The sequence below is a fragment of the Cervus canadensis genome, chromosome 9, assembly GCF_019320065.1.
Source record: "Cervus canadensis isolate Bull #8, Minnesota chromosome 9, ASM1932006v1, whole genome shotgun sequence".
NCBI lineage: Eukaryota > Metazoa > Chordata > Mammalia > Artiodactyla > Cervidae > Cervus > Cervus canadensis.
Window position 1 is genome coordinate 28,974,447 of NC_057394.1, and position 7,975 is coordinate 28,982,421.

The window sequence follows — 7,975 nt, forward strand, 5'->3', positions numbered from 1 at the left end:
GAATCTGCCTGCAATGTAGAAGACCTGGATTAGGAAGATCCCCTGGAGAAAGGAATGGCAACCCACTCCAGTATTCTTGCCTGGAAAATTCAGAGGAGCCTGACAGGCCACAGTCCATAAGTTGGGCACGACTGGGTGACTAATACACACATACACACAGTTTCTATAATTTTACTTTCTTGTGCTACTTATACCTAGTTTTAATATCAGGGTAAGATAGTCTTAGAAACAGTTGGAAAATGCTTCCACTTTTGTTGTTTCTTAAGAGTTTAAGATCATCACTGTGTAGTTTAATTATCTGATAAAACTCCCTAGTGGATCTGTAAGAGCATGAAACTTTCCTCATGAGATATTTTTATTAAATTCTTTTTTTTTTTTCATTTATTTTTATTAGTTGGGGGCTAATTACTTCACAACATTTCAGTGGGTTTTGTCATACATTGACATGAATCAGCCATGGATTTACATGTATTCCCCATCCCGATCCCCCCTCCCACCTCCCTCTCCACCCGATTCCTCTGGGTCCTCCCAGTGCACCAGGCCCGAGCACTTGTCTCATGCATCCCACCTGGGCTGGTGATCTGTTTCACCATAGATAATATACATGCTGTTCTTTCAAAACATCCCACCCTCACCTTTTCCCACAGAGTTCAAAAGTCTGTTCTGTACTTCTGTGTCTCTTTTTCTGTTTTGCATATAGGGTTATCGTTACCATCTTTCTAAATTTCATATATATGTGTTAGTATGCTGTAATGTTCTTTATCTTTCTGGCTTACTTCACTCTGTATAATGGGCTCCAGTTTCATCCATCTCATTAGAACTGATTCAAATGAATTCTTTTTAACGGCTGAGTAATATTCCATGGTGTATATGTACCACAGCTTCCTTATCCATTCATCTGCTGATGGGCATCTAGGTTGCTTCCATGTCCTGGCTATTATAAACAGTGCTGCGATGAACATTGGGGTGCACGTGTCTCTTTCAGATCTGGTTTCCTCAGTGTGTATGCCCAGAAGTGGGATTGCTGGGTCATATGGCAGTTCTATTTCCAGTTTTTAAGAAATCTCCACACTGTTTTCCATAGCGGCTGTACTAGTTTGCATTCCCACCAACAGTGTAAGAGGGTTCCCTTTTCTCCACACCCTCTCCAGCATTTATTGCTTGTAGACTTTTGGATAGCAGCCATCCTGACTGGCGTGTAATGGTACCTCATTGTGGTTTTGATTTGCATTTCTCTAATAATGAGTGATGTTGAGCATCTTTTCATGTGTTTGTTAGCCATCTGTATGTCTTCTTTGGAGAAATGTCTGTTTAGTTCTTTGGCCCATTTTTTGATTGGGTCATTTATTTTTCTGGAATTGAGCTGCAGGAGTTGCTTGTATATTTTTGAGATTAATCCTTTGTCTGTTGCTTCATTTGCTATTATTTTCTCCCAATCTGAGGGCTGTCTTTTCACCTTACTTATAGTTTCCTTTGTAGTGCAAAAGCTTTTAAGTTTCATTAGGTCCCATTTGTTTAGTTTTGCTTTTATTTCCAATATTCTGGGAGGTGGGTCATAGAGGATCTTGCTGTGATTTATGTCGGAGAGTGTTTTGCCTATGTTCTCCTCTAGGAGTTTTATAGTTTCTGGTCTTACATTTAGATCTTTAATCCATTTTGAGTTTATTTTTGTGTATGGTGTTAGAAAGTGTTCTAGTTTCATTCTTTTACAAGTGGTTGACCAGTTTCCCAGCACCACTTGCTTAAAGAGGTTGTCTTTTTTCCATTGTATATCCTTGCCTCCTTTGTCAAAGATAAGGTGTCCATAGGGTCGTGGATTTATCTCTGGGCTTTCTATTCTGTTCCATTGATCTATATTTCTGTCTTTGTGCCAGTACCATACTGTCTTGATGACTGTGGCTTTGTAGTAGAGTCTGAAGTCAGGCAGGTTGATTCCTCCAGTTCCATTCTTCTTTCTCAAGATTACTTTCGCTAGTCGAGGTTTTTTGCATTTCCATACAAATTGTGAAATTATTTGTTCTAGTTCTGTGAAGAATACCGTTGGTAGCTTGATAGGGATTGCATTGAATCTATAGACTGCTTTAGGTAGAATAGCCATTTTGACAATATTGATTCTTCCAATCCATGAACACGGTATGTTTCTCCATCTGTTTGTGTCCTCTTTGATTTCTTTCATCAGTGTTTTATAGTTTTCTATGTATAAGTCTTTTGTTTCTTTAGGTAGATATACTCCTAAGTATTTTATTCTTTTTGTTGCAATGGTGAATGGTATTGTTTCCTTAAGTTCTCTGTTTTTTCATTGTTAGTATATAGGAATGCAAGAGATTTCTGTTTGTTAATTTTATATCCTGCAACTTTATTATATTCATTGATTAGCTCTGAGTAATTTCTGTAGAGTCTTTGGGTTTCATGTAGGAGGAATCATGTCATCTGTTAAACAGTGAGGCTTCACTCTTCTTTTTCTTATCTGGATTCCTTTTTACTTCTTTTCTGCTCTTGATTGCGTGCCAAAACTTCCACACTAGTTGAAATAGTAGTGTCGAGAGTGGGCACCCTTGTCTGCTTTCCTTGATTTCAGGGGAAATGGCTTTCAATTTTTCACCATTGAGGGTAATGCTTGCTGTGGGTTTGTCATATATAGCTTTTATTATGTTGAGGTATGTTCCTTCTATTCCTGCTTTCTGGAGAGTTTTTATCATAAATGAGTGTTGAATTTTGTCAAAGACTTTTTCTGCATCTATTGAGATAATCATATGATTTTTATCTTTCAATTTGTTAATGTGGTGTATTACATTGATTGATTTGCAGATATTAACGAATCCTTGCATTCCTGGGATAAAGCCCACTTGGTCATGGTGTATGATTTTTTTTATATGTTGTTGGATTCTGTTTGCTAGAATTTTGTTAAGGATTTTTGCATCTATGTTCATCAGTGATATTGGCCTGTAGTTTTCTTTTTTTGTGGCATCTTTGTCGGGTTTTGGAATTAGGGTGATGGTGGCCTCATAGAATGAGTTTGGAAGTTTACCTTCTTCTGCAATTTTCTGGAAGAGTTTGAGTAAGGTAGGTGTTACCTCTTCTCTAAATTTTTGGTAGAATTCAGCTGTGAAGCCATCTGGTCCTGGGCTTTTGTTTGCTGGAAGATTTTTGATGACAGTTTCGATTTCCTTGCTTGTGATGGGTCCGTTAAGATCTTCTATTTCTTCCTGGTTCAGTTTTGGAAAGTTATACTTTTCTAAGAATTTGTCCATTTCATCCAAGTTGTCCATTTTATTGGCATAGAGCTGCTGGTAGTAGTCTCTTATGATCCTTTGTATTTCAGTGTTGTCTGTTGTGATCTCTCCATTTGCATTTCTAATTTTGTTAATTTGGTTCTTCTCTCTTTGTTTCTTAATGAGTCTTGCTAATGGTTTGTCAATTTTGTTTATTTTTTCAAAAAACCAGCTTTTAGCTTTGTTGATTTTTGCTATGGTCTCTTTAGTTTCTTTTGCATTTATTTCTGCCCTAATTTTTAAGATTTTTTTCCTTCTGCTAACCCTGGGGTTCTTCATTTCTTCCTTCTCTAATTGCTTTAGGTGTAGAGTTAGGTTATTTATTTGGCTTTTTTCTTGTTTCTTGATGTAAGCCTGTAATGCTATGAACCTTCCCTTAGCACTGCTTTTACAGTGTCCCATAGGTTTTGGGTTGTTGTGTTTTCATTTTCATTCATTTCTATACATATTTTGATTTCTTTTTTGATTTCTTCTATGATTTGTTGGTTATTCAGAAGCGTGTTATTTAGCCTCCATATGTTTGAATTTTTAACAATTTTTTTCCTGTAATTGAGATCTAATCTTACTGCACTGTGGTCAGAAAAGATGACTGGAATGATTTCATTTTTTTTGAATTTTCCAAGACCAGATTTATGGCCCAGGATGTGATCTATTCTGGAGAAGGTTCCGTGTGCACTTGAGAAAAAGGTGAAGTTGCTTGTTTTGGGGTGAAATGTCCTATAGATATCAATTAGGTCTAGCTGGTCTATTGTGTCATTTAAAGTTTGTGTTTCCTTGTTAATTTTCTGTTTAGTTGATCTATCCATAGTTGGTGAGTGTGGTATTAAAGTCTCCCCACTATTATATGTGTTACTATTAATTCCTCTTTCATACTCGTTAGTGTTTGCCGTACATATTGTGGTGCTCCTATGTTGGGTGCATATATATTTATAATTGTTATATCTTCTTCTTGGATTGATCCTTTGATCATTATGTAGTGTCCTTCTTTGTCTCTTTTCACAGCTTTTATTTGAAAGTCTATTTTATCTGATATGAATATTGCGACTCCTGCTTTCTCTTGGTCTCCGTTTGCATGAAATATTTTTTTCCAGCCCTTCACTTTTAGTCTGTATGTGTCTCTTGTTTTGAGGTGGGTCTCTTGTAGACAGCATATATGGGGGTCTTGTTTTTGTATCCATTCAGCCAATCTTTGTCTTTTGGTTGGGGCATTCAACCCATTTACATTTAGGGTAATTATTGATAGGTGTGGTCCCGTTGCCATTTACTTTGTTGTTTTGGGTTCACGTTTATACAACCTTTCTGCATTTCCTGTCTAGAGAAGATCCTTTAGCATTTGTTGAAGAGCTGGTTTGGTGGTGCTGAATTCTCTCAGCTTTTGCTTGTCTGTAAAGCTTTTGAGTTCTCCTTCATATCTGAATGAGATCCTTGCTGGATACAGTAATCTAGGTTGTAAGTTATTCTCTTTCATTACTTTCAGGACGTCCTGCCATTCCCTTCTGGCCTGGAGGGTTTCTATTGATAGGTCAGCTGTTATCCTTATGGGAGTCCCTTTGTGTGTTATTTGTTGTTTTTCCCTTGCTGCTTTTAATATTTGTTCTTTGTGTTTGATCTTTGTTAGTTTGATTAATATGTGTCTTGGGGTGTTTCGCCTTGGGTTTATCCTGTTTGGGACTCTCTGGGTTTCTTGGACTTGAGTGGCTATTTCCTTCCCCATTTTAGGGAAGTTTTCAGCTATTATCTCCTCGAGTATTTTCTCATGGCCTTTCTTTTTGTCTTCTTCTTCTGGGACTCCTATGATTCGAATGTTGGGGCGTTTCACAGTGTCCCAGAGGTCCCTGAGGTTTTCCTCATTTCTTTTGATCCTTTTTTCTTTTTTCCTCTCTGCTTCATTTATTTCCACCATTTTATCTTCTACCTCACTTATCCTATCTTCTGCCTCCGTTATTCTACTCTTGTTTCCCTCCAAAGTGTTTTTGATCTCATTCATTGCATTGTTCATTTTTAATTGACTCTTTTTTATTTCTTCTAGGTCTTTATTAAACAATTCTTGTATCTTTTCAATCTTTGTCTCCAGGCTATTTATCTGTAACTCCATTTTGTTTTCAAGATTTTGGATCATTTTTATTATCATTATTCTAAATTCTTTTTCAGGTAGATTCCCTATCTCCTCCTCTTTTGTTTGACTTGGTGGGCATTTTTCATGTTCCTTTACCTGTTGGGTATTTCTTTGCCTTTTCATCTTGTTTAGATTGCTGTGTCTGGAGTGGACTTTCTGTATTCTTGAGGTCTGTGGTTGCTTTTTATTGTGGAGGATTTACCCAGTGGGTGGGGTTAGACGATTGGCTTGTCAAGGTTTCCCGGTTAGGGAAGCTTGCGTCAGTGTACTGGTGCGTGGAACTTGATTTCTTCTTTTTGGAGAGCAATGGAGTGTCCAGTAATGAGTTTTGAGATGGGTCTATGTGTTAGGTGTGACCTTGGGCAGCCTGTATGTTGACATTCGGGGCTATGTTCCTGTGTTGCTGGAGAATTTGCGTGGTATGACTTGCTCTAAAACTTACTGGCTCTTGGGTGGTGGTTGGTTTCAGTGTAGGTATGGAGCTTTTGGATGGTCACTTATTGCTTAAAGTTCCATGTAGTCAGGAGTTTTCTGGTGTTCTCAGGTTTTGGGCTTAAGTTTCCTGCCTCTGGATTTCAGTTTTATTCTTCCTGTAGTCTCAGGACTTCTCCAACTATACAGCACTGATAAGAAAACTTCTAGGTTAATGGCGAAAAGATTCTCCCCTGTTAGGGACACCCAGAGAGGTTCACAGAGTTACATGAACAGGAGAAAAGGGAGGAGGGAGATAGAGATGAGCAGGAGGAGAAAAAGGGGGACTCAAGAGGAGAGAGACAGATCTACGCAGCTGTCTGTTCCCAGAGTGTTCTCCGTATCTCAGACACCTACAAGGATTCACAGAATTGGATTGGGAAGAGGAGGGGAAAGGAGGAAATAGAGGTGTTCTGAGGTAGAAAACAGAGAGTCAAGATTGGGAGAGAATAATCTTCGGTTTAAAGATAGGGCTTCTTTTTTTTTTGGTAAGGTTATAGTGTAGTGAAAATGAAAATGAAGAGTAGTAGAGGAGTACTAGAGGACTTTAAAAGAAATAAGAGAAAAAGAAAAATAGAAAATAAAAGAGAAAACGGAAAGAAAAAAAAGAAGAAAAAAGAAAAAAAAGAAAAAAAAAAAGAAAGAAAGAAAAAAAAAAAAATTTTTTTTCCCCTAATTAAAAAAATCATAAAAATCTATGTAAATGAAAGTTAAGGATTAATGGGGGAGTAATAGGGAATTTTAAAGGAAAATAAAAGAGAAAAAATACAAAAGAAAAAATATAAAAAGAAAAAAAAAATTTTTTTTTTTTCCTTACTTAGAAAAAAAAAGTAAAAATATATCTAGGAGTTTCTCTGGAGCTGCTGCGGTCAGTGTGGGTTCGGCTCAGTTTCAGATAGCTCCTCGTTCCAGCTTACACTTCTCGATATATACAGGGCCCTTCCGGTGAAGTCGGTGTTTTCTACAGGGATTTTAATCTGTTGCACCAGTCCCTTCTGAAGCGGTTCCCTTTGTTTATTTGGCTTCTGTTTGCCGGTCTCTTCAGAGCCTCATTTCCGCCCTGACACAGGCGGGCGGAGGTGGGCTCTTTTTCAGTTAGCTAGTTCCGTTGCGCTGCGGGGCGGGGCTGATGCTGCGGGGAGGGGCTGACGCTGCGGGGCGGGGCTGACGCTGCGAGGAGGGGCTGGCCCTGCGGGGGCGGACTGGCGCGGCCGGGAGGGGCTGACGCTGCTTTCTCCGTCTGCGCTGCTCAGGCTCCCGGCTGTTCTATATGGAGCGCGCCCCGCGCTGCGCCAGGTTCCAGCCCTCGGGTGTTACACAAAAGCGCGGAAGGAAAAGCTGCGCCTGCTCTCTGTGCCTTCCCCGTCAGAGCGGTCCAGGCAGCGAGGGGCTTGATGGGCGCACTATCCCCAGGTGTGGCACACTCACTCCCTTCCGCGGACCCAGTCTCAGTTTCCGCTGACGCCAGTCGGGTGCGCGCGCCTTCCGCCCTCTGCGTCCCCAGCCGCAGTCCCCGCCCGCGCCCTGTGTCTCGCCGCGACCTTCCCCTCCCCCCTGCCTCCTGCCTCCGGCGGGGCTGGGCGGGTCCGCAGCCTGCGACCTCTTCTTGGGACTTTCTCCGTCCCTTTGTTCTGCGAACGGCCGGCAGTGTGTTCCGGCCGGTTAATTTTCTCTTTTGGTCTCCCACAGTTCAAGTTGGCACCTCACAGAAGCTCCCTCCGATTGTCCTCAGGGCCCTCAGGCCCGGACCCTAGCCCAAGCAAGGCCGCCTAAGACTCCCTTCCCGGGACGGGTCTCCGTCCTTAGCTCTTTTGTCTCACTTTTTATCTTTTATATTTTGTTCTACCTCCTTTCGAAGACAATGGTCTGCTTTTCTGGGCGCCTGATGACCTCAGCTAGCGATCAGAAGTTGTTTTGTGAGGTTTGCTCTGCATTCAGTTATTCTTTTGATGAATTTGTAGGAGAGAAAGTGGTCTCCCCGTCCTACTCCTCCGCCATCTTGGCTCCTCCCTATTATTTCTTTTTGACTGTACTGTGCAGCTAATGGGATCTTAGTTCACCCAGCAGAGATCAAACCCTGGCTCTTAGCAATGAAAGCACAGAGTCCCACCCACTG